Source organism: Rhineura floridana, chromosome 1, assembly GCF_030035675.1.
Source record: "Rhineura floridana isolate rRhiFlo1 chromosome 1, rRhiFlo1.hap2, whole genome shotgun sequence".
NCBI lineage: Eukaryota > Metazoa > Chordata > Lepidosauria > Squamata > Rhineuridae > Rhineura > Rhineura floridana.
This window is the reverse complement of record NC_084480.1, coordinates 305,423,103-305,449,011: the sequence shown is the minus strand read 5'-3', so window position 1 is coordinate 305,449,011 and position 25,909 is coordinate 305,423,103. Positions and strand designations below refer to the sequence as shown.

General features: G+C 45.1%; 1 long non-coding RNA gene across 6 annotated transcripts in view; it reads right to left on the bottom strand.

Annotated features, from left to right (window-relative positions):
* LOC133375157 (uncharacterized) overlaps nucleotides 1-20,602 on the bottom strand; it is a 104,266-nt gene extending 83,664 nt beyond the window's left edge. The window contains exons 1-2 of one of the 6 annotated variants that reach the window (XR_009760082.1): nucleotides 20,376-20,602; nucleotides 6,717-7,098 (exon numbers count right to left, since the gene is read on the bottom strand). This is a non-coding gene — a long non-coding RNA (uncharacterized LOC133375157). The remainder of the gene's footprint in view (nucleotides 1-6,716; nucleotides 7,099-20,375) is intronic. The other 5 variants (XR_009760080.1, XR_009760083.1, XR_009760081.1 and 2 more) reach the window with 5 other exon arrangements.
* Nucleotides 20,603-25,909: the final 5,307 nt, after the last annotated feature.

Here is a 25,909-nt window from a genome sequence, read left to right as displayed (position 1 = left end):
CTCCTGCCACCATCTGTCTTTGTTGCTGCAAGGGTCTGTCAGTGTCACTACCTGCTCCTCCTCTATGCTCGCCTATCCCTTCAGCACTGGAGGGCTCCGAGTGTCCTGCCGGAAATCCTTCAACAGCCACCGCCGCCAGAAGCACATCGGGCCTCCATGGCGCAGGAAACATTGCCTTGTGGACACCTTAGCCACAACGATGTCTGCAAGAGGAAGTCTCCGAGGGGGCGGGGCCTGACATGCTTCTGATGGCGGTGTCTGCGGAAGGGCTCACAGTGGAGCACTCCTGAGAAAGAGGTGGCAATGGCGCCACTGGGAAACAAAGACAGGTGGTGGGAGGTGGTGACCAGGCCTGGGACCGGTGATTGGGAGGGGGCCCTGTGAGCTCATAGGCCCTCAGCCCAGTGCCCAACCTAGTGCCCCACCTAGCCACCCGCTGGAGCCGGGCCTGCAGCCAAGCATCATGAACGGCACATTTTGCAGCATGAGGCTGCACATGAAGGTACACTGGCCTGATTCACACATCACGTATAAACATGGTTTATAGTTAAACTTAGCTGCGATTTAAAAGGTGAATATGCAGTGTGCTGGTGCATGAGGGTAAAATCGTGGGCACTTTGCTCTTCCCTCCCTTCCTCTCTCACCGCTGCTTCTGAGCTGCCAGCAATTAAGGCTTGGTTTGGGCTTAGCAGTACAAACGAATCCAGGCTCACTGTTTATTTCTTTCAAACAAACCACAAGTGGTAAGGCTAGAACAAACCCTGATTAACACTCACAGTTTGTTTGGAGAGAAACGAGCCATAAGCCAGGATTCTGACCCAACACTAAGCCGAGCCATGGCTTAGCTTGTGGCAGCAGCAGGAGCAAGGGAGGAGCACAGCACCTAACCTACAATATCAACCCAATGTACCAGCATGCTGCACAGTCACCGGTTAAACTATCATTATGTTTCACTTATGATTTAAAGGGAGGTACAAACAAAGCCACTCTGCATATCTCTTTTCAAAAATTACAAGTGGAGACCCCTCCAGAATGAGAGGGTGACTGAGCATTCAGATGATTATGCTTCTCAATTAATATCTGAAATTATTATGAGAATCCAAAATTTAGCCTCTCTTTATTGCCAGGGTTCCACAAATATAGTCACCGGTGGTGACAAGGAATTTAATTCCAGGTGACTAATTTAATTCCAGGTGACTGATTTACTGCAGGCTCTCCTTGGCCTGGAGCTGCTTCTGGCTGCCGACCTGCAGCTGGTGCCCCATGCAGAGCGCCCTCACCCACCTTCCAGCCATCCATCCCTCCCTCAGCTGCAGAGGCCGGCAGCGCCGGAGCCAGGCACCCTTGTCATCGGGACGGCTCGGGCGCCGCAACCCGCCCGCCCGCCTCCCGCTCCAGGCGCGTGACTCTCTCAGGCCATGGGCGACAAAGGCACCAGAACCTTTCTCGTTTGCCCTGGCTCCGGCTTCAAGGACTCGCCCTCCTGCCTGCTGTGGAGGAGCCTCTGCCCGGGCAGGCCTCAGCACCTCCCTCGCCACCCCAAGTTAGCTAATAAAAATGGCGGAGCGGGGCAGCCAGGGCGGTAGTCGGAACAGTGGCGGTGGCATCATTGTGTCGTTGGCGGCAGCCTGGATAGGAACATCACCCTCCCGCCAGACGAGATCTTCTGCAGTCTGGAGAACACCAAGCGGTTCGCCATCGATACCAAGTTTCTCAATGTTTGTAGGCGGTTTAATTCCCAGGTTTTCTGGGTGGCCCCTCCCTGTTGAGCTCTAGTCTGCACAGGCAAGGCAGAATTAGCTTGCTGCACAGGACACAGAGGTTTACAGCCAACACAGTTCCAGTAAGGCGGCAAACAGGAATGAAGAACTCCGACACAGTCCAGCTTCATGCCAGTAACAGAAATCTTTATCAACGTGCAATTAACAATTACAAATACATTCACCAACATTACATGCTCCTACTATCCCCCCACACAGCCTGGCTCTCTTAGCTTCTAATTTATAGCCAGCACCTTAGATCAGTTGCAGCTGTGTGTCCTTGACTAATTACATACAGTTTAACCCATTCCCAACTTGTGGAATGACTCAGCTAATCATGAGCCAACAGCCCCCACCTCATTTCACATGTTGGGTGATGCTGTTGCTCTGCTGTTCCAGTTTTACATTTAACAATCCAATTTACATTTTACATTTTACATTTTGCATTATACATGTATTCTTGTTCCACATACTTAATACAGTTTTATATACATTCAGTCTCAGTCCCATTTGAGATACATTTGCATATACATTTACAATAAACATTGTCATCCGTTTCTTACATGTCTTGGTCAGCATTTCTAAACAATGTTATGTAACTTATCTCGCCAATCTCTACCCCCATCCAGCATTGCATACCATTCTTGAAAATCCTGCTCGGTCCAGTCATCTTCCTCATTCTGACACTTTGCTGGTGTTTTGTGTTCCTGTTTTACAGTCGTCACTTTAAATCTCTCTGGAGGATGCCCCAGATTAGCTCTTTTTGATCTCCTTGGTATGGGTGTAGGTTCAACTATTGGTACTTCTGGACTCTCTGTCTGTGCAATGTTTTGTTCTATCTCTAGAATGGGTGTTGGTTCTACTATTGGTACTTCTGGACTCTCTGTCTGTGCAATGTTTTGTTCTATCTCTTTAACATTCTGACATTCCACTGTTCTTTCCTCTGCCTCTTGTTTAACTTCAGTTTCTGCAGTGTCTACAATTCCCCCTCCCCTCTCTTCCTGGGGATCAGGTTTAACGTTTATTTCCTGTTGCTCATCTTGTGCGCTATCTATGTTTATTTCTACATGTTGTGTACTGTCTTCCCAGTCTTGCTCCTGTGTTTTAACACTTCTACACACATGTAAACGTTTTTCTTTCATTAACCAGACTCTGTGATATGCACCCTCAAAGCCGAGATAGTAACCCTTTAACGCTCTCGGACCTTGTTTGCCTTTACGTTGAGGTTTGGGAATATGTGCCCAACATATTGCTCCAAATTTCTTTACATGATTTAGATAAGGCTTTCTGTTAAACATCTTTTCATAAGGTGTACAATCCACAGTACTTTTATATACCCTGTTCAACAGAAAATTAGCATAAATTGCACATTCACCCCAGAAATCCCGGGTAAGTTTAGAGTCTGCTAACATTGCTCTCACAGTGTCCTGTAAAAATCTATGATATCTCTCTGCAACACCGTCCTGATATGGCGCAAAAGGAGCTGTTAATTCGTGTTTTATTCCTTTTCTGTACAGATATTTTTGCAGAGTTGAGGAGAGAAATTCCCCTCCTCTATCCGACCTGAGTGTAGCTATCCTGGTTTTGAATCTCGCCTCTACCCATTCCACAAAATGCTGTAACTTCCCAGTGGCTTGTGCTTTGTTATTCAATAGGTAAACAAAAGCGTATCTTGAAAATTTTGCATTTCCTTTTGACTGTTTAAAGGGACCGGCCAGATCCATGTGGATTAACTGAAATGGCCTTTGAGTGCTAATTAGCCTTTCTTTGTGTATGGGAGCTGCAGCTGATTTCCATTCACTGCAAACATCACAGTCCTCATACTGCTTACAAGGTTTAAACTGCAAGTCTGCACTATGATTCATTGTTTTTAGTAGAGTAGCATAACTTACATGTCCCAATCTCCTATGATACAAATGTATACATTTTTCATGCTTTTGTTTGTTTCTTACTGTGTTTACACATTGTGGGGCTTCATCATTTACTATGAACAAGGCTTCTTTGAACTTTCCCATCACACAAATCTTATTCCCTTTAGCTCTTGTGCATTTCCCTTTGTCAAAGTTAACAACATAATTCATAGCATTTAACTTGGCTACTGACATAATACTTCTGTCCATACTGGGAACATAAAGCACATTTGTAACTAGCGTTTTTAAACATTTTAAATATATTACTCCTACCCCTTTAACTTCGCGACAGCTTCCATCCGCCAAATAAACTTTCTGGTTCTTTGTTGGGGTCAGGATTTTAAACTGTTTTTCATTATTTACTAGAAAATGACTTGCTCCCGAGTCGACAGCCCAGGATGTGTTATGCAGTTCATTGTCCTTGTCTTTAGTGCCTACGACATGCACTTTAAACGGGTCTTTCTTGCTTTGTTGCAATCTTCTTTTCGTCTCTGCCTGGCATTGTCTGCGTAGATGAGTTGTGGAGCCGCATCTGTAGCAACGTTTCACTCCATACGCCTTCGGTCCTTGCGCATTCCGCTCCGGGTTTTCTTTGTTGCTCTGTTTACTTTTCTCTTGTCGGCGTTCTGCTTCTTGAAGTAGTTTGTTTGTGATGTACGTCATGCTGAGGTCCACGTCCGGAAGACTTTCTAACGCACTTATCACTCCTTCCCAGGAATCATTTAGAGTAGACAGCGTAATATATGCCACCTGTTCCTGTGTATGCTGCATGTCCATTTCTTGCAGGTCAGCAAACAAATGTTGTAAGTTCTGTAAATGCCTCTGCATGGACTCTCCCTCTTTGTATCGGGTCTGGTACAGTCTTTTAGCAAGTAAAACTTTAGAGCCTGCAGTTTTTCTCACATATACAGCACGTAAAACATTCCAAACTTCCTTTGCTGTGTTTAAGCCACTGACATGTATTAACTGTTCATTCTCCAGAGCTAGGATAAGCAGAGCTTTAGCTTTCTCTGCTGCTCTTATCCACTCTGCCGGTGGGGCTGCTGGGGGGTCTTCTGCAACAGTGTGCCAGACACCCTCCTTCACCAGCAGCATTTCAGTCTTTACCTTCCAGTAGGAGTAGTTGGTGCTTCCCAGCCTTTCCAAGGGATAAGACGCGCTTCCAAACGCTGCCATTCTTCTCACCCTTCTCGGTTGTCCAGTTCTGTTGCATGTTTTAAATATCTGCCTGTTGCACAACCTCACAGGATCGTTGTGCCAGCTGCAATGACTGGGCCCATAACCCTTTGTTGAGCTCTAGTCTGCACAGGCAAGGCAGAATTAGCTTGCTGCACAGGACACAGAGGTTTACAGCCAACACAGTTCCAGTAAGGCGGCAAACAGGAATGAAGAACTCCGACACAGTCCAGCTTCGTGCCAGTAACAGAAATCTTTATCAACGTGCAATTAACAATTACAAATACATTCACCAACATTACATGCTCCTACTATCCCCCCACACAGCCTGGCTCTCTTAGCTTCTAATTTATAGCCAGCACCTTAGATTAGTTGCAGCTATGTGTCCTTGACTAATTACATACAGTTTAACCCATTCCCAACTTGTGGAATGACTCAGCTAATCATGAGCCAACACTCCCTTCATTATAACCTATCTTGTTTATTCCTGGGGGACTGAAGAATTTGAATGTCTGAAAAGGAAGAACCCAGCTGACTGTGGAAATGACGAGTAATTTGACTGATAACGAAGAAAACAGTTGCCAGCGTTATTCTTGCTCTTGCCTTGTGGACATGTATATACAAGTATTTAAAGTAACACTTGCTCAATAATTTGCTTTAATAATGTTATTTGTTATCTAATTTTGAGAACTGTTATTTACTTTTGAGAATTGTATTATTTTATTGATGTATTATGTTCTACTGATGCATTGTTGTGTTCGTTTTCTTTTGTAAGCCGCCTTGAGGGCCTTTTGGCCATAAGTCGTGGTATAAATTTAATAAATAAATAAATAATTCCAGGTGATTAACATGGAAAGAAAGCCCACCCATGCATGTGGCCATTAGAGAGAAGATCTCATACCCCCAGTCCTGTCCCACCACATGACCTCTGCCACATTTTAAAAACATCCTGGCAACAGCAGGAGATACAATGCATGTCCTCCAAAATGGCACAGGTTGCACCTTGTGCCAGAATGTAGTATCACTGCCACTAGCAAACCCTGAGCAGAGTTCACTGCCACAGAGCCACCAGCTCCCACTGCGGGAGGGAAAGGGGTGCTTCCTGCTGCACTTGCCACTCTAGAAACTGGCTACTAGAAACAATGACTGGCTACTGGGTACAGCTAAAATCTGAGAATCCTGTGGCCATTAGAGACAAGGCCTCACTCACAGGACTGCACAACACATGGCCTGCCTGACCTTGGCAACGACATTCCTTTATCCACTTCCCAAGCTCCTTACCATCACCGTAGGGATGCACACAAGGCTTTTATTTGTGTGCTTTTTTTTAGCAAACCAACCTGATTTGCACTTTCTCAGATTAGCACACGGAACACGATTATCACCTTCAGTTTTTTGCACTTCTCTGAATTTTGAGATATAGTCCTATGCTTAAAAATATATAAAAAATATGCTTATTTTAGGGTTAAAGGTATACTGGTGTTTGTATTTTGTGAAAAAAACTGCATGCAAAAACAATGCAAATTCCCATGCTTTTTTTTAAAAAAAACTGCAGGCTGATGCAGAAATGGAATGAACTCAGGAGGACACACCTGGAGTGAATAATCCATCCCTATCGCTTCTGGGTGGGAAAGCCCGTGTTGTTGTAAGCTTGCCCTGTGACAACTCAGCCCTCCATATCATTCTAGCAAAAACAACATACATGGGAGAGATGTTCTCCCATGTTCTGCTGCCTTAATAGTGGTTAAAACATCAGGAGCGATACATGCATGCTGGAATCCAGTGACAGAGAACAATTTGTGGGACAAATGGAGTTCCCCCCACCGATCTTTGCAAAACTGATCTGTACGTAAGGTAATTGCATACATACCTGGGTAACACACCTAAACCATATGGAAAAGGGGTTGGAGGGAGTCACAAGTTCAGATGACTGGGTTTTTTCCCCCCTGCATCCACCAAAAGAAAAAAATGACCACAAAAACATATTCCAGTGGTAGTGGGAGAATAATCCATCTTCGGCAATACAAATAAATAAATAAATAAATCAAGAATTTTGGGGGGGGGAGAAAGTACAGGAGCTGCCAAAATGTTTTGTTTCTCCTTCCTCAAAAGGTATTTTATCCACAGCTGGCATTCTCTGGAGTCTTTGGGTGGCTCAATAAATCCCACGGCCTTGGATATCTTGTTCTCTCCGCTCAAAGACGTTGGAGAGGCTGCGTCTACAGGATTGTTCGAGAAATCAAGACAGAGACCTTGAAGAAGGAAACAAAACAAGGAGAGATTGTTACACAGGACATACAAGGGAAAGAAAAAAAGGGGGGGGAAGCAAGTAGACTGGAAATGGCTTCACAAGACAAAATTATAACTTTCCCCTTTTCCTTTAAGCGGCTGGAAACATCTGATCGCTCAGTAGGCAGCCACCATGCAATTAATTGCTTTACAGCATCCTGGTTTCCAGAAGCCAAGGTTAATTCAAGGGCAAAGGTTGAAAGGGCTTACTTGTACAGTATGTATGTCAGGCCTTGTTAAAATTACTATACTGCCCTGGAAATCACCATCATTTTTTTTTGGGGGGGGGGGAGAGGCAGACAGAGACAGAAGGAACCCAAGGTTCTGAAGGAGGGTTAAAGCCAACACTGTTCATCTACTTTGGCTAGATCCAAGGCAAGCGTACCAATGTTCCCCACACACACATCTCAATAAACTTGGGGCCAATTTAATACGGTGCATGCATACGGTAGGGAACCATGTGGCATTACATGTGCACAGCAATTCATTTCAACCAGGTCACTTGGCCTGCACTTGGAACACCAGCACTCCAGGGATCCTCAGCCCAGAAAGTTACCCTGGTGGAAAGCTAATACTTCATCATGCACAGCAGCTAAGGGACTCGTTTAAACTGGACACCAGGGCATGGAGAAAAAAATCACACAGGGATGTTTTTGTGCAATCCACGAGTCATGGTTAATTTGGGCCTGATGAAAAAGGTTGGGAAGACACCTGCAGAGAACCCAGATCCACACACACCTGGCTCACACATCCATCTGCTACAAGTGAATAAACCAGCAGACCTTAGCTAAATAACCAAAATCCTTCTTACTCAAATGAGCCCTTCCTCTTTCCTATGTGATTTTCAAGCTCGCTCGCTTGCTCCCCCCCCCCATTTGCCCTGTTTCATCTGCCAAGGAACCCCTGAACAGTGGAAAGAATTCTGGGTTGCACATTCAACTCCTGTGGAGTGATGGCCTGGCCAGATGTGATCTGAGAGTACCAATCTTTAAACTAAACAAATTCAGAATTCCCATCACCACAGTTTGAAACCCACAGCTATTAAAGCTTTGCCATGACCTTCAAAGCTGACAAAGTTTCCCTGATGTAATTAAAAAAACAAAACCAGGACCAACAACAAGAAAAAGTCACAGTGGCTCCTTCAGTCCTAAGGTGAATGCTGCTGTTCAGGGTGCCAGCCAGATTCCTCCAGAATACTCTATTCCATTTTCGCCCACCCCAGATTTCTGTTGTTTCTTTTCCATCTGGTTGGCCACCATGAGAACCAGATGCTGGACTAGATAGGCCACTGGCCTGATCCAGTCCGATGATGGTTTGGCCATTGGAGGCGGTGCACTAGGGCAGACTGATGGCTCAACTTCTCCATCCCCAACGGCTGGCAACTTGGGGGAAAGGCTGTCGGCAGACAGATCACTAGGCCCCACCCCGACCTCTTCATTCACAACTCCCAGACCACTGGGCCCCTCCCCAGATCCCAGACCTCCTCCTCCTTGAACCAGTCTTGCCAAGTTCTCCAAGGGGCTCATGACACCATGGCTGCTGAATACGTACACTGGGATTTGGGGAGAGGGATGGGTGTTGGTCCCTGCAAGCCTCAGAATTTCCCTGAGCATGCCAACACCTCCCTCTTTGTTTCTCTGTGGTTCTATTTTGGTTGGCACACACCACCTGAGTTCGCTATTAGGGGAAAATGATGCCCCAACTCACGTGATTGTCCACGCAACTAAGCTGCACAGGAGACAGCCCTATATGTGCTTGGGGATCCTGGTGCCAACATTGTCAAACTCAGAGAGGAAGGGGGGGGAATGGTTCAGTCTTGTCTCTGCCACACACACCAGGTGAACTTACCTAAGCCAAGCTGTCGCCCAGCCTTCGGCCCCCAGCCCACCTGTAAAACAGGGTAATGCTGACCAACTTCTAGGGGAGGCTGTTGACAGAATTTATTTAGTAGTTTCCAAAAGTACAAAGAACTTTTAGGTTTAGGCCAAGCAAAAGGAAGCATGTCTTCACAAGACTCATAACTTACACTTGTGGAACACACAGCCCCTAGAAATGGAGGTGATCACTGGCCTGCATGGTCTGTTGGTTTAAGGATTAGACAAACCCACATCATAGTTCAATCAGTGGCTATTAGCCATCATAGCTAAACAGAACCTCCATGTTCAGAGGCAGAATACCTCCAAACAACAAACAGCGGGGAGAAGCGGGGGGGGGGGGAGATGCTGCATCCATACCTTCTTTGTTCATTTTTCACTGGTATCTGGCAGACCATTACAGCAAACAAAACCATGGGCTAGATGGATCTTTGTCTGATCCACCAGGACTAGAGATTTAAAGGTCCGGGGGGGAAGGGAGGGGCTCTCTTTTCTCATTTTTTCCAGGGGGGCAGGGAACAGGAAAAAGAAGCAGGAAAAAATGTGTGGGTTTTTTTCACTTTGTGTTTTTTCCTGAGCCTACACAACTCTAACAAGGGCTCTTTTTTATTATTCAAAACCATTATTATTAACTCAGGAAAGTATTAGCTAAGATACCCCTATAAATGCAAACTGCTCTCATTGTTTCTGTTGAAACAGATGCACACAAGTCATTTCCTAATAGGGGATGATGTGTAGGATGGATGTGGCAAACAAGAAGCATTCCATAGTAAATATTGTTTATCTTTGGAGGCTATCCAAGAAAAGGAGGAGTGTGGCTGAGGCTGCTGTGTTTGTTCAAGCAAGCCAAGGGAGGGAAGGGGAAAGTGATTTATTTCATGGTACCCAAGTGCTGTTATCACTCCCAAAAGCAACTTTTTTTTTTTACTCAATGCACGTGTGTTCATCCTCTGCAATTAAGCAGGATGCACCAGCTGTGTGTGAGAGAGTTCCCACTCTTTCGCAAGAGGCATTTAAACTGCAACCTTGCATTTTCAGCACCTACACTGCCATGACACATTGGCATGCGCTGTGCATTAATGACTTTTGCACCCTCAAGACATAAGACTGGCCACAGAGTTCTAGTGTGGGACACTCCTAAATAAAGAGAACCCGGACAGTAAGTTTCTCTCGGACAAAACGAAAACAAAGAACCAGTGATTGACAGCTGGCAATGTCCATATTCAGCACTACATGTGGAGCATAAGAAGAGCCTGCTGGATCAGGCCAACGGCCCATCTAGTCCAGCATCCTGTTCTAACAGTGGCCAATGGGAAGCCCAAAAGCAAGACCTGAGTGCAATAGTGCTCTTCTCACCTATTTCCAGCAACTGGTATTTTGGAGCATATTGCTTCTGACAGCAGAGGCAGAACATAGCCATCATGCCTTGTAGTCATTGATACCCTTACTCTCCACAGAACAGCCTGCTATATCAGGCCAATCTCCCATCTAGTCCAGCACTGTGCTCTGACAGTGGTCAATCGATGGGAAGCCCTAAAGCAGGACCTGAACAGAACCACACTCTCCTGGAGGGCACCCAGTCAGGGAAGGCTGATGTAAACAGCTCTCAGCTAGACGGACCAACGAGCTGACTCAGTATAAAGCAGGGGAGGGGAACCTTTGGCTCTCCAGATATTGCTAACTATAACTCCCATCATCCCTGGCCACAGGCCATGGTTGATGAGGCTGATGGGAATTGCAATTCAGCAACATCTGGAGGGCCAAAGGTTCTCCACTCTAGGTACAAGGCAATTTCCTATGGGCAACCTATTTTAGTGTCAGCTCCAGATGTTGGGGGTCACTGAGGCAAGAAGCCCTTAGCAGGCTACTTTCCTGGGTGGATCTATCTCCTTGCTATTGTCACTACTGCCCACTGGCTTGCACTGTCCCTTTGGGCACTGCGTTCAGTTCTGGAGACCACACTTTAAAAAGGATGCAGATAAACAGGAACAGGTTCAGAGGAAGGCAATAAGGACGATCAGGGGACTGGAAACAAAGCCCTATGAGATTGAAAGAACTGGGCATGGTTAGCTTTGGGAAGAAACGACTGATGGGATATATGATAACACTCTTCAAGTGCTTGAAAGGTTGTCTCACAGAGGAGGGCCAGGATGTCTTCTTGATCATCCCAGGGTGCAGGACAGAAATAATAGGCTCAAGTTGCAGGAAGCCAGATTTTGACTGAACATCAGGAAAAACTTCCTAATTGTTGGAGCAGTACAGCAATGGATCCAATTACCTAGGGAGGTGGTGGGCTCTCCAACACTGGAAGCATTCAAGAGGCAGCTGGAGAGCCACCTGCCGGGTGTGCTTTGATTTGGATCCCTGCATTGAGCAGGGGGTTGGACTCGATGGCCTTATAGGCCCCTTCCAACTCTACAATTCTATGTTTCTATGAAAGGTCATTGGGAGGCCACTGCTCCTTCTTTTGCTCTGGGTCACCACCTGCGTGCTTGAAGTAAGCATACAAATGGGAAGCAAGAGCAATGAGGAAGGAGCACAGCCTATTGGTTGGGGGGATCAGAAGTGGGGCTCTGCTGAGTGTGGGGCTCCATAGGTGCCCGGCAGCATCAACCCACAATGCAGGCCCTGACACACCCCAATGTTCAAGCTTCCAGAGGAACAACTTGACCTCAAAGTGGCCATTCTGAACCAAGAAGAGTTTCAAAAAGGAATAATACAACCATGAAACAGCTAAATTATACAATTCATCAAGAAGCTGAATGGCATCACTTGTGGGTTACACCAAGGCAAAGGGATTTACATAAGAACATAAGAAGAGCCGGCTGGATCAGGCCAGTGGCCCATCTAGTCCAGCATCCTGTTCTCACAGTGGCCAACCAGTGGATTAACAGATGTTAATCCAATCATCTCGTCAGGGTTGAACTAAGTTATCAACAATCTGCTTCTGTAAAAGGTGTACCTATGTTTAGGCTCCAATTATCATCAACTTATTTTTTGCATCTCATTGCTATTCAACTCCCACCTTACCATTTCCTCCTTTATATGTCTGCCAACTAATATTTCCCCTCACTGACAGACAAAGTGAGCTCAGGTGCAGGAAAGCTTAATTTGTCAGTCTTTAAGGTACCACAGGACTCTGCTACTTTAAACCTATGTACAAGGCACTTGACAGAGTAACACAAGCACAAAAGTCAGAGCAGGATTTTATTTCTCCAAAATTTCTAGGAGCTAGAAGACCATGGATAAAATATTGCAATGGTGCTGGCAGAAACATTTGAGCCATCCTGATATCAGAGCTTGTAAAATCCCAAGGATAAGGCTATCAACGGCTACTAGCCATTATGGCCATGTTCTATCTCCACTGTTGGAGGTAGTATGCCTCTAAATAACAGTTGCTGGGAATCACAAGTGGCAAGAGCTCTGTTGCACACAGGTCCTGCTTGTGGGCTTCCCATCAGCATCTGGTTTGCTACTGTAAGAACATAATGCTGGACTTGAAGGGCTTTTGGCCTGATCGAGCAGGGCTTCTCTGCTGCACTCAGACTCTGCTTTCAGCTGGCAAAACCCCGCCATGAATGAATCTGTCATTTCGGATGCACTTGGGCATTATATGGGCAGCAGCCCTCCAGTCTGAGAGAGAACAGGCAGATTGTTCCGGCTGGTTTTGCATTGCAACTGGGTGAACTAAGCCTCACCAAAGCAACCCAACCATCCTGTTTATTTTAATCCAAGCTTGAATCAGCAAATGCCTTCTGCAATGCCTAGGAACCATGTCAGTGAACCTGATATCCAGGCACTGTTCAAGTGGCTGATGGGTCAGAAGGTGTTTTTTTTAACCCTTAGAAGCAGGATTCTCACAGAGAAAGCTGCCTTATTCCAAGTCAACACTGACTGGCAGCAGCTTTCAGGGATTCCAACAGGGAATCTTTCGCAGCCCTAACCAGGGAATGCAGGGATTGAACCTACGACTTTCTGCTTGCAAAGGAAATGCTCTACCACAGAACCAGGGCTCTTCCCCGTTTCCAATTAAGAACAGTTACAGGGGGGCAGGAGAAGGAGGGTTTCAGATACAGTGTAACTAGGGGGCAAATGAGGGCAAAAACGGATAGCTCAGGGGTTTCCAAAACATTGGGTACTTACAGCATGGGAGGTGGATTGAAATTTGAGACATGCTTGACTTGACACTTAAAACAGATTAAAGAAAATTATCCTCAATCAGCTCCCAGGACAAAGGAGTGCATTCTCCTTGCATCTGCAAGGTAGCCCAGTTAATATTGCACAGGAAGCAATGCTCTATCATGTGAGACCACTGGTCCAGCTGGCTCAATACTGTCTATTATGGCTGGCACCAGCTTTCCAGGGCTTCAGACTGAAGCTTTTACCAGCCCTATCTGGGAATGGACTTGGGGGTTTTAGATACAAAAGCAGGTTGTCCACCACTGTGTATGCAGCCTGTCCCTTTCAAATATTACCTCTTAACATCCTGCCTTCCTCTTGCTCAGTGCATTCTGAGAAATGGTTATGCTCCTTGGGCACTTTTGCACCTTTAAGGTATAGCATGTGAAGTGTCCCTTATTGTCTTGTTCGTGGTGGCATCACAGTCCAGGAATGGAATAAATACTGCGCGGATTCAGCACTGCCGCCTCTCTAGCTGTGTACACATCATACATTTAGAGCAGGTTTAAAACACATAGGAGTGCAGTTTATGCCTCACAGAGCTACAATTCCCAGTACCCTTAATAAACTTCAGGTCTCAGGATCCTTTTGGGAAAGTCATGTGCTTTAAATGTAGGGTGTGTATGTAGGTATACAGGCCATTACTGACCTCTACCTCACCTTTCCTCTAAGGAAGAGATCGGGGTGGCATAAATGCTTGCCCCCCCCTCTTTTCATCTTGACAATAAATCTGTGAGGAAGATCAAGCACAGAGGTGGTAATTGGCCTAATGTTGCTTGTAGCTAAGCAGGGATTTCAGCCTGGGTCTAAGTCCAGCACTCTAGCCAGTGTGGTGTAGCATTTAATGTTGGACTGGGACCTGGGAGGCCAGTGTTCAAATCCCTACTCAGCCATGAAGCTCATTGTGTGACTTGTGGGCCAGTTACTGTCTCTTAGCCTACCTTCCCCATAAGGTTGTTGTGAGGATCAGATAGGGAGGAAGAGAACTGTGTAGGCCAGGTTGAGCTCCCTGAAGGAAAAGTGGGATCTACAGGTTGTTGTTGTTGTTGTTTTTGTTGTTGTAGTAGTAGTAGTAGTAGTAGTAGTAGTAGTAGTAGTAGTAGTAGTAGTAGTAGTAGTAGTAGTGAAGACATTCAATGCTATCTGTCTGTCTGTCTGTCTATCTATCGGATTTGTTAGACACCCATCTGGCAGGTTGTCCTGCCACTCTGGGCGACGTACAATAAAATACATGGTACATTCAATATAAAAACATATACATGAAAATTAAAACCACAAACTAATGACTACAAAACCTGAAAAACCTAACCCACCAAGGATGCCTTAATTATATTTCAATGCATACTTCGGATCGCTTATAGCACATGAGTGAGCCCCTGCACACAGTTTGGGAATCAGTGGGCGAGATCTACTAAACTGACCTGCTGCAAGCGATGCTCGCTTAGCAAACCCCACACTAATTGAATTCGGATGTTGCCACAGGAAGAGAAGCAGTAATTCAATGCAGCCTTTGGCTGCAAATCTCAGTGATTATTTGGAATTAAAGTTCCACTGAGGTCAACAGGGCTGGCTTGCACACGAAAAGTGAGTCCTGTTGGCATTTTTAAAAGATGTGCATTTCAAACCACTCTTCTGAAACCTGAAAAATTGACTTCCCAATCCTAACCCTCCAGGGTCCTTAAAAAAAACCCACTCATCTGAGGCTGGCTAACTCTAAGGAACCCAGAAACTATTTTCTCACATCACCTCTCACAAACAAGCCAAATTGGCTGTTAATTGTCAAATGACTAGGCTCCTCTGCTTAAAGCCACCCATCACTGTCTTCCTTATGTGTTCTCTCCAATGGGCTAATGGACTATCAACCAGAAAAACTCAGAGATTAAGAGGAAGATGAGCATCCTTTAAGCCTCTCGCTATCATAAGTGCTGCATCCATCAGGCTCCAAAAGGTCCCCACCCCAAGATTCTAGGGAGGCAAAATATTCCCCCAGGGTGGAACACTCCATTGAGTCATGGAGTCCTTTACTTGTTTAAAGGGCTTAATTGCATTAAAAGGAGAAAAGGAGCCAGTGCATGATAGCAAACTCAATTTATGGGCCTGATACAGACAGAGCCAACTGAATTGACAAGTAATTCGACTCAAGGTCAGCACTAGATTGTCCTGTTCAAGCCAGCCTGCCTGTAACCAAGCTGCTGGCCTTAATCAACCAAACAGAGTTTAAAAAAGTAAGTACTGAGAACATAAGGCTCATATACTCCAGCATCCAGTTTCCCAGAGTGGCCAGCCGCGGGTATGGGCTCAGCAGCACTCTCCCCACTTGCGATTCCTAGCAATTGGTATTCAGAGGCATACTGCCTCCAAGAGTGGAGGTAGAACATGGCCTACCACCCTCATCGCACCACCATCCAGTTCAGCTTCCTGTTTCTACAGAGTGGCCAGCTAGATGCCTCTGGGAAGCCTTCAAGCAGAACATGAGCACAATAGCCCTCATAGCCCTTTGCCAGCTGTTCCCCAACAATTGGTATTCAGAGGCGGCTTGCTTGAGGCAACATTGATAGCTTCATCCTCCCATGAATTACAGTACTTAAGTGTCAGTTAAATGGTCTCACTCACCCACCCATGACCATCCTGCCCCTCTATTCAAAATAAGCCTCAATTTGCAAACTATTTAAAAACATTCCTAGAGTTAAGCAATACAAATCACCTTGTTAATCACAAATTAAGGACTATCAGGGCCTTTCCCTCCAGATCACATAAAGGCAGACTTCACAGGCCTGCAATTCTCTCTTTCGCTTTCCTCCCCTTCATCATAAGTGCTGCATCCATCAGGCTCCATATTCTAAGTGCATCTCTTGCCCATGCAAGCTCATGCAGCAATAAAATGTGTTGAGCTTTTTAAACCTGCCACTGTACTCTCGGGGAGAGTTGAACTAAAGATTCTAACTTGGTGGCATTTGAGCTTCATCCCAGAAGTGGCTGGAGAGGACAAAAACATCACTCTCACAAGACTTTTATTGATATGCAAGAGACCAGAGAATTCACAATCTTTCAATGAAAAAATCTAGGTAGTTTCCAGACTTAGCTGGACTAAAATTCCCATAATCCCTGAGATCCTTACCATTGGCCATGCTGGCTGGGGACGATGGGAGTTGTATTCCAGCAACAGCTGGAGGCACTATATTGGCTATTCCTGGATTATATCTTATCATAAGCTGCCTTCACTTTCAGTCATCTGTATCTGCACATTGTGCTCCATAATTCAAACTCTTCTCTCCAAGCTACCCTCTCCTTAAAAACATATTAACATCGCCAGGCATGAATTAAAACGCTTTCCCTCGTGAAGGCATGCCCCAAGTATTGCAAGTCTAATTTGAATAATGAAACGATGCTTCAAAGGATGTGCTTCTGAGATGAGATGTGCTTTTATGTAAGGAACAGAGGTCTGGCTGAAGGAAAAAACCTGCTGGGGCTAGAGATATAAAGCGACTCAGTCAAAGTCTGTGATGATGGCTAAATGGGGAGATCATAAAAGTGTAGCAAGAGCACTCCTGGATGAGTAAAATGCATGACAGCTTTATATAATGCATCCTTGTAAAAGATCTGAACAGGGTGGTTCACGACAGATGCTGTTGAAGATTGCTGATTCATAGGGTCGCCACACGTCATAGTTGACTTGAAGGCACATAACAAAATAACTGCACTGGGAGAGGTTGCCACACCCTGTTCTGCTCTCCCACACTGTCCCATGTTCCTCCCTCCTGATGCTGCTACCAGAGCCAGTTACCTCACCTACCACTATTGTGGGACTAATGCAGGTCGCTTCAAGACGAGGGCTGCAACCCAATACACACTTACCTGGGAGTAAGTCCCACTGGACAAAATGGAGCTTACTTCTGAGTAGACATGTACTGGATTGCAGCCTAGGAAGGGTAGCTGGGAAAGCACCACACCCACGCGTGGCAGTGTGAACAAGGCAGCACTATGATGGCTGAACAAAAGGCTACACCTCCTGCCCACGTGCACTACTGCAAGCATGAGGAACCTGTGCCTTTCCAGAGCCTCTGTTGGACTCCAACTCCCATCAGCCCCAGCCATGGTTAGGAAGAGGTGATGGGAGCTGTAGTCCGGCAACATTGGGAGGGTCAAAAAGTTAGCCATCCCTTCTCTATCGGAACTAAGCTTAAGCATGCGTAACCATCATATTCTGCCTTCACCTCCCTTCCCGTATTGCCTCCCCTGTGTCAAATTTTTGACTGCAAGTTCCTCAGGACAGAGACCCGTCCCCTTGCACTTTTGGAAAGTGCCATGCACACTTACAGAACTACGTGATGATAATATTTTTATTTATTGCACTTATATTCCACCTTTATTCCAAGGAGCTCAGGGTGGCGTACAAACATGGTTCTCCCTCTCATTTAATCCCCATGACAACCCTGTGAGGCAGGTTAGGCTGAGAGGCAGTGACTGGTCCAAGGTCACCCAGTGAGCTTCATGGCTGAGTGGGGGTTCGAACCCTGGTCTCCCAGGTCCCAGACAGACACTCTAAGCCAGCTTTTCCCAACCAGTGTGCCTCCAGCTGTTGTTGGACCACAACTCCCATCAGCCTCAGCCAGCATTGCCAATGGTCAGGAAAGATGGGAGTTGTGGTCCAACAGCATCTGGAGGCACACTGGATGGGAAAGGTTGCTCTAAGCACTACACCACACTGGCTCTCTGAGTCTCTAATAGCACTATCTACGGACTCTCATGCCAGAAAGAATAAGCCTGACCCATGGGTAGAGTTGCCCATTTTAAACACAACCAGCACTTTACAAATAGGCTTTTTTAATGGTAAGAATGTAAGAACAGCCTGGGTGCTGGATCAGGCCACATGCCCATCTAGTCCAGTGTCCTGTTCTCACAGTGGCCAACCAGATGCCCCAATAGGAAGCCAACAGGCAGGAAATGAGCGCAGCAGCACTCTCTCCACTCGAGATCCCCAGCAACCGGGATTCAAAGGCATGTTGCCCTGACTATTTTTTTTCATATTGTATTTTTATGTATTTATTAAATTTATATCCTTCCTCCTAAAAGGGGCCCAGGGCAGCCAACAAAAACATTAAAAACCAGGGCTGTGGAGTCGGTACGTCAAACCTTCGACTCCGACTCCTCTATTTTTCTACTGACCGACGACTCCTTCATAAATGGCAAGTGTATATTAATTTATTAATATTAATATTAAAATGTTGATTTTATTTTGAAGTCGGAGTCGGTACATTTCTACCCATCCAAAATTGCTTCCGACTCCACAGCCCTGCTAAAAACATTCTAAAACATCTTCAAAAGACTTTAAAACATATTACAACAAAACCCCTTTAAAAAAGCTTTAAAAACATCTAAAAAAAGTAATTCCAGCACAGACAGACTGGAATAAGGTCTCTACTTAAAAGGCTTGTTGAAAGAGGAAGGCCTTCAGTATTTTTATATTTCAAATTTATATATCTTTTATTTAGCAGACTGCACACACACAAACAACACTGAGGGGTAGCCATCCTGTTGCCCTCCAGATATTGCTGGACTACAACTCCCATCACACCCAGCCACCATGGCCAGTGGTCAGAGATGATGGGAGATGTAGTCCAGTAATTAATTCATTCCTATTTATAAGCTATCTTTCCATTCAAGAAGGGAGAGTTAATTTCATCTTATTCTCACAACTGTACCTTATAAGATAGTTGATGCAGAGATATACTCACTTAATGAAGGGCTTTTTCAGCATTGCCCCACCTCCAGCTTGTGGGATGCTCTCCTCTTGGAGGCTCTCACGGCACCCCTTCTACAATATTTTTGACACTAGGCAAAGGCCTCTCTTTTGTCTTAGGCACTTTAATGGTTTTCAGCATTTTCAACAACCTGAGCATTTCCTATCAGCCAGTGAGTTACTACTGTTCACTGGAGATTGCTTAATATGATGGGGACGTGTGTGTGTGTGTGTGTGCGTGCGTGCGTGCGTGCGTGCGTGCGTGCGTGCGTGCGCATATACGCAGTTCACTTGCAGAGAGGAGTCTGTTAGTTGCTGACCTGTGTAATTTAGTCATGATGCTTTATACTTGCATGCTATTTATTTGTTTTAAATTTTAACTTGCGTAGAGGCTTTTTTTTTTAGCATAGACTACTTATGCATCCTACAACAATTATTTAGTCAATATCTGAGCAGGAATTTGAGCCCTCACACCTGAACTCGACACTAGCCACTGCCCCCCAATGGTCTATGCGCTGTACCCCAGAAAGCCGACTCTTTACCCAACAATACGCTCTTCCCAAAACAGGAGCCTGCAGCTTTCTGGTTAATCTGCAACAGTTGCTACACAGCATTTTCTGCTCCTTTCAATGCAGCCTGGCATTTTTATTTGTTAGCGTGTCTAATCACCAATTTTATTATTTACTTGTTAGACCATTTACCATTAAAATATTGAAGTGTGACATTTAAAAAAGATACATAACATAAAAACAATATAACGTAATTTTTTTTTAAAGTGTAAACACAATTCACATCAATATGATGCTAGTTGCAGACAGGAAGTGGAAAGAAAGATTGTAGGCACCTGCTTGGTTTCATGAGGTGGGGAATTCCAAAGGACAGGTGTCACCACACTTTCTGGTCCTGCTCTCGCTACTGAAAGTACAGTTACCATTTCATAGAATCATAGAATGGTAGAGCTGGAAGAGGCCTATAAGGCCATTGAGTCCAACCCCCTATTCAATGTAGGAATCCAAGTTAAAACATACCCGACAGGTGGCTGTTTAGCTGCATCTTGAATGCCTGCAATGTTTAATATAGGGATGGCAAACCTGCAGCCCTCCAGATGTTGTTACTACACCTTCCCTCACTCCTGTCCATTAGCCGTGCTGGTTGAGGCTGATGGGAGTTGGAGTCTAACAACAGCTGTAGGACCAAATCTTCCCCACCACTGACTTAACCTTTTAATAGCTCTGCAGAAGAGGGAATTAGGGCAGTTAGTAGCTTTCTTCACTCCTGAATGAAGAAATAACAACAACATAATGCAGCCAAAAACCCCATTAAATTATACAGTTTATTCCAAAAGGAGCTTTGTCCTCCTTCGCACCCAATCAGTCTTACGTGCAGAGCAGTTCCTGAATCTATCCACAGTTCACAGATTAAAACACTAAAACTACTACAGACGAACCTCAGATCCTTCCACAGTCAAGAAATTTCCCACGGCGGCCCAGTTTTACTGTGAGTTTTACTGCTGCAAGAACCAGAGCAAGACGCTTGCTTGTCAAGACAATTCATATAGCAGCCTGAGAAAAGTTCAAAGATAAGGAAGTTTGTGGTTCAGGCACAATTTGTTGCTACCCCTCCTTCTTTAAAAGGATGTTATCAACCTCACGTGCTTCTGATCTGCTCACAGCTGCTGCTGCATCAGTGCATCAAAAGATGATGCCTTAGTTCTCTCTCCCTCCCCTCCAGACGTACTTAAATGATTCGTTCAATGGCAATTGATGTTGCGCCTCCCAGACACCACCCAAGCATGTGAAGACAAACCCCCCCACACACACAAAAAAGGCCGATGCAGAGTTGCTTCAGAATAACAACACTTATCCAGCTTTTTTAAGCATTTGCTTTTGTTCCTGCCCTTGTTATCAATTATCAGGGGATAATCAAAGCTCAGGTGGAAAAGCTAGGTTCAAGTCCCGGTTCCACCATAGACTAGTTTACCAAGTTATTATTAACACAGCAGCAGCTCGGTTGACACTTCAAAGTTCCTCAACTCCAGTAACATAGCTGGAGTATTTGGTTCACAGCATGTCCTGAGTTCAACCCCTGGCATCTCCAGAGAAAACCTTAAACCTTGTCTTAAACCTTGGAGAGCCAGTGCCAGCCAGGGCCGAGGTAGACAGACCAATGATCCAACTTGGTAAAAAGCAGCTTCCAATATTCCTAGTGAGAGAACCAACCAGGATTGTAGCTGTAGAGGACTTGGGGGGGGGGCGCAGCCTCACACAGGGATATACCAGGCCTTATTCCTGGAATGCACATGAGGCCAGCACCCTGCTGAAGCTAAGCAGGGTCCAGTCTGGTCAGTGCCTGGATGGGAGATCGCCTGGGAGCCATATGTAAGCTGCCTTGGGTTTCTATCATGAAAAGAAAGGAGGGGTATAAATGTAATTAATGATGATGATGATATAAATTTAATAAATAAGTAATAATAAAAGTTGAAAGTTCAGCTTTTATTTTTAAAAACCAATTTGATCTGTAGCTCCTTTGCTTGCAGAAATAAGGAACATAGTAGACTTATATGGAGTCAAACCACTGGCCCATTAAGCTCATGACTGTCAACACTGACTGGCAGTAGCTCTCCAGGTTTTCAAGTAGGGGACATTCCCAGCCCTACCTAGAGATGCTACATATTGAACATGGGACCCAGGAAGAATGCACCCAAATTGCCCAGTGAATCTACTCCAAAATTGGTGGGCACTTGGCACTTATAGCTCCATTTTATTTAAACAGTATTAGTTATACAATAAAGTAAGTTGGGAACCTATTACAGCAACTTACATTTAGGTATTTCAGAGGGACTGATGGAGCCCTCAACATTTCCTACCCACCTCCATTTCTTCTGCCAATCCTGAATACCACATGGTATTTTGACACAACTTGGCATGACAGAGTTAATCCTCTTGTGGGGAATACCAACATGGGGGTGGGGAGTGGTGGAAGCACTAGAGCCTTCGCCAACCGGGTATCCTCCAGATGTTTTGGACTACAACTCCGATCAGCCCCAGCCAGCACTGCCATGTCATAGCCCCAAACACCTGGAGAGCATCAAGCTGGGAAAGGCTGCTTTAACTGGAAGTTAACTGGGCTGCTAGCTGTACTCTCCCCCCTTCCCTTCTTCTTCTTCTCTCTTTCGAAGTATCAGAGTACTTTAGGAGGCAAATCATGCAGTCTCAGGAGCCAGACTGGCCGTAATCCAAGAAAACATCTCACTATGGTTGCATTACGAATGCAACGTAAGTGCTTTACCATCGAGCTATAAGCGCTTCCTGGATGACTCATGGATGTGTGTGAAGCAAGCAGAAAAATGACAGCATCAACCAGGGATGGATTTGGAAGGAGGCTTTTTTTTTTAATGGTGATGCCAAGTATGGCATCTGGGCCTTGCTGCATGCAAAGCATGTGCTCTGCCACAGAATTACAACTCCTTCCCCTAGGGCAGCTGAATCACTAGCAAGTGTTACCTCTCTAATTGAAAAGATCTGCTGTGAAAGGCAAAAAAAGAAAGAGGCAGACAAGATCAGGTGCACTGCATCATCATGAACACATTTCACTAGCACAGTCAAATTCTCAGATGCACCTGCCTTTGATGTTTGCAACTGCACTGGCACAGCTGTGCAAGGCCTTGCACAAGTTAAAGGATGAAAAGATACAGCCCAAGGAACTTAAAGCTGTCTCAGGTCACTGGATACTCCGATACCTCTACAAATGGAGGGAGGTGGAATGGGTTTCTAGCGCAGGGGTGCAACGCACATTCGTATCTAAAAGGTCAGAGGTCAAGGCAAAGCAGAAGATCCCAGTAATCCAGAACTGCTGTTAGCCAGGACAAAAGCTAAGGGAAAGAACACCAAGGTAGATGGCAAGCAAGCAGAAAACTGGGAGTGGGTTATTACAGAACAGAGAGAGGAGGAAGGAACTGGAAAACAAACACAGCAGAGCGTTGGAGATAAGGAAGGCCTCACAGCTGCAGATACCCCACACAGTCATCAAACCATCATATTCCTTCACATCTACTTTATCAGGATAATGTAAGACTCGGGGATGGTTCAGATATTAATGCCAAACCCTGCATCCCACTCCCACCCTGCAAGGCAATTTCCTATCTTCCTTTCCTGAGTTGAGGTGTAATTTACCCTTCCAGTGTACATTTGCCCTGCAAATTGGGACACACACATACTCACAGGTCACAAATTAAAGTTTGCAAGACAAGCGCAAAGCTTAGAAGTTCAGAAAAAATGACAAATTATAGCTTTTCCCAACTCAGGAAAGGAAGAATTGCATGAACCTAATTAAGGATGTCATAAGAACATAACAGCCTGCTGGATCAGGCCAGTGGCCCATCTAATCTAGCACCCTGTTCTCACAGTGGCTAACCAGATGCCTATGGGTAGTCAACAAGCAAGATCTGAGCTCAGAGCACTCTCCCACTCCTGTAGCTAGCAGTAACTGGTTTTCAGAAGCATACTGCCTTTGACTATGGGGGCAGAGCACAGCCATCACGGCTAGTAGCCACTGATAGCCTTATCTGACATGAATTTGTCTAATCCTCTTTTAAAGTCATCCAAGTTGGTGGCCATCACTGCCTCTTGTGGGAGCAAATTCCAGTTTAACTACGTGCTATGTGAAGAAGTACTTTTATCTGTCCTGAATCTTCCAACGTTCAACTTCACTGAATGTTCACTAGTGTTATGTGAGAGACAAACTTCTCTATTCACTCTTCCCATGTTGTGTATAACTTTATACACGTCTATCATGTTACCTCTTACTCGCCTTTTCTTTAAACTAAAATGCCCCAAATGCTGCAACCCCTTGATCAGTCTGGTTGTCCTTTTCTGAATTTTTCCAACTCTACAATATCCTTTTTAAGGTGAGGGGACCAGAACTGTGCACAGTTTATCAAATGCAGCCTCGCCACAGATTCATACAATGGCATTATGATATCCGCAGTTTTATGGTCAAAAGATTTCCAAATGATCCCTAGCATGGAATTTGCCTTTTTCACAGCTGCTGCACACTGGGTTGACAACTTCACAGAACTACCCAAGGTCCCGTTCCTGGTCATTCACCACCAGTTCACACCCCATGAGCATATATGTGAAATTAAGATTTTTTGCTCCAATATGCATAACTTTACACTTGTTTATATTGAACTGCATTTGCCATTTTACCGCCCATTCACTCAATTTGGAGAGGTCCTTTTGGAGCTCTTCACAATTCATTTTTGTTTAACAACCCTGAACAATTTAGTATTATCAGCAAATTTGGCTACCTCACTGTTCACCCCTAATTCTAGATCATTTATGAACAAGTTAAAAAGGCCAAGTCCCAATACCAATCCTTGGGGGACTCCACTTTCTACAGCCCTCCATTGACAGAACTGTCCATTTATTCCTACTTTCTTCCTGCTACTTAACTAATTCCTGATCCACAAGAGGACCTCTCTTCTTATTCCATGACTGCTAAGCTTACTCGAGAATCTTTGCGAAGGTCCCTTGTCAAACACTTTTTGAAAGTCTAACTATACTATGCCCACTGGATCACCTCTATCTATATGCTTGTTGACACTCTCAAAGAATTCTAATAAGTTAGTGAGACAAGACCTTCCCTTTCAGAAACCATGCTGGCTCTGCTTCAGCAGGACTTGTTCTTATATGTGCTTGGTTAATTTGTCTTTAATAATACTTTCTACCAGATTTCCCAGGACAGTCATTAAGCTAAGAAGCCTGTAATTTCCAGGATACCCCCTAATTAACGGGTTTGTTGTTATGTGACTCCAAGTCAATTACGACATGGCAACCCTATGAATCAGCAACCTCCAAGAGCATTTGTCATGAACCACCCTGTTCGGATCTTGTAAGTTCAGGTCTGTGGATTCCTTTATGGAATCAACCCATCTCTTGTTTGGTCTTCCTCTTTTTCTACTGTTTTTCCCAACATTATTGTCTTTTCTAGGGAATCATGTCTTCTCATGTGTCCAAAGTATGATAACCTCAGTTTCATCATTTTAGCTTCTAGTGATAGTTCTGGTTTACTTTGTTCTAGCACCCCATTATTTGTCTTTTTCATGGTAAGCTCTCCTCCAACACCACATTTCAAATGCGTTGATTTTTCTCTTATCCGCTTTTTTCACTGTCCAACGTTCACATCCATACATAGAGATCAGGAATACCATGGTCTGAATGATCCTGACTTTAGTGTTCAGTGATCCTACCCTAATTTTCAAAGGGTAATAAAGCTTTGAAAAACCCTAACAAAATGCCCAGAATTAAACAAATATTTCACTTGTGATCCTCCTGAACCACAGAGACTGTAGAAGAAAGACCGTGAGCTCAAGGTCTGAGAAAATGACTGCAGAAATTACACAGGAAGCTGCCTTATCGGTCCATCCAGCTCAATATCATCTATGCAAAGTGTGGGGAACCTTTGGCCCTCCAGATGTTGCTGAACTACAATTTCCATCAGCCCCAGCAAGCATGGCCAATGATCAAGGTTGATGGAGATGCAGTTCAGCAACATCTGGAGGGCCAGAGGCTCCCTACACCTGGATTACACCTGCCTTTCCCAACCTGGTGCCCGCCAGATGTTGTTGGACTACAACTCCCATTATCCCTAACCACAAGCCATTATGACCAGGGCTGATGGAGGGCACCAGGTTGTGAGGAGGCTGGCACAGAGACTCCAGTGGATGGGTTCAGTACAGGGCAACTTCCTAGGCTCATAATAGTAGCCACACCATTTTTCCAAATTTTCGGACTTACTTCACATCAACTTCCCCACCCCATTCCCTTTCCTGTTTTTCTTTCTTTTAAAGAAAATGAGACTCTTGTCAGGGGTGACAAGGATGCAGCTGTCCAAGGCCGTGGACCTTTCTTTTAAAGAAAATCCACAGCCTTGGGAAGCTGCATCCTTGTCACCCATGACAAGGCATGAGCAAGGCCACCC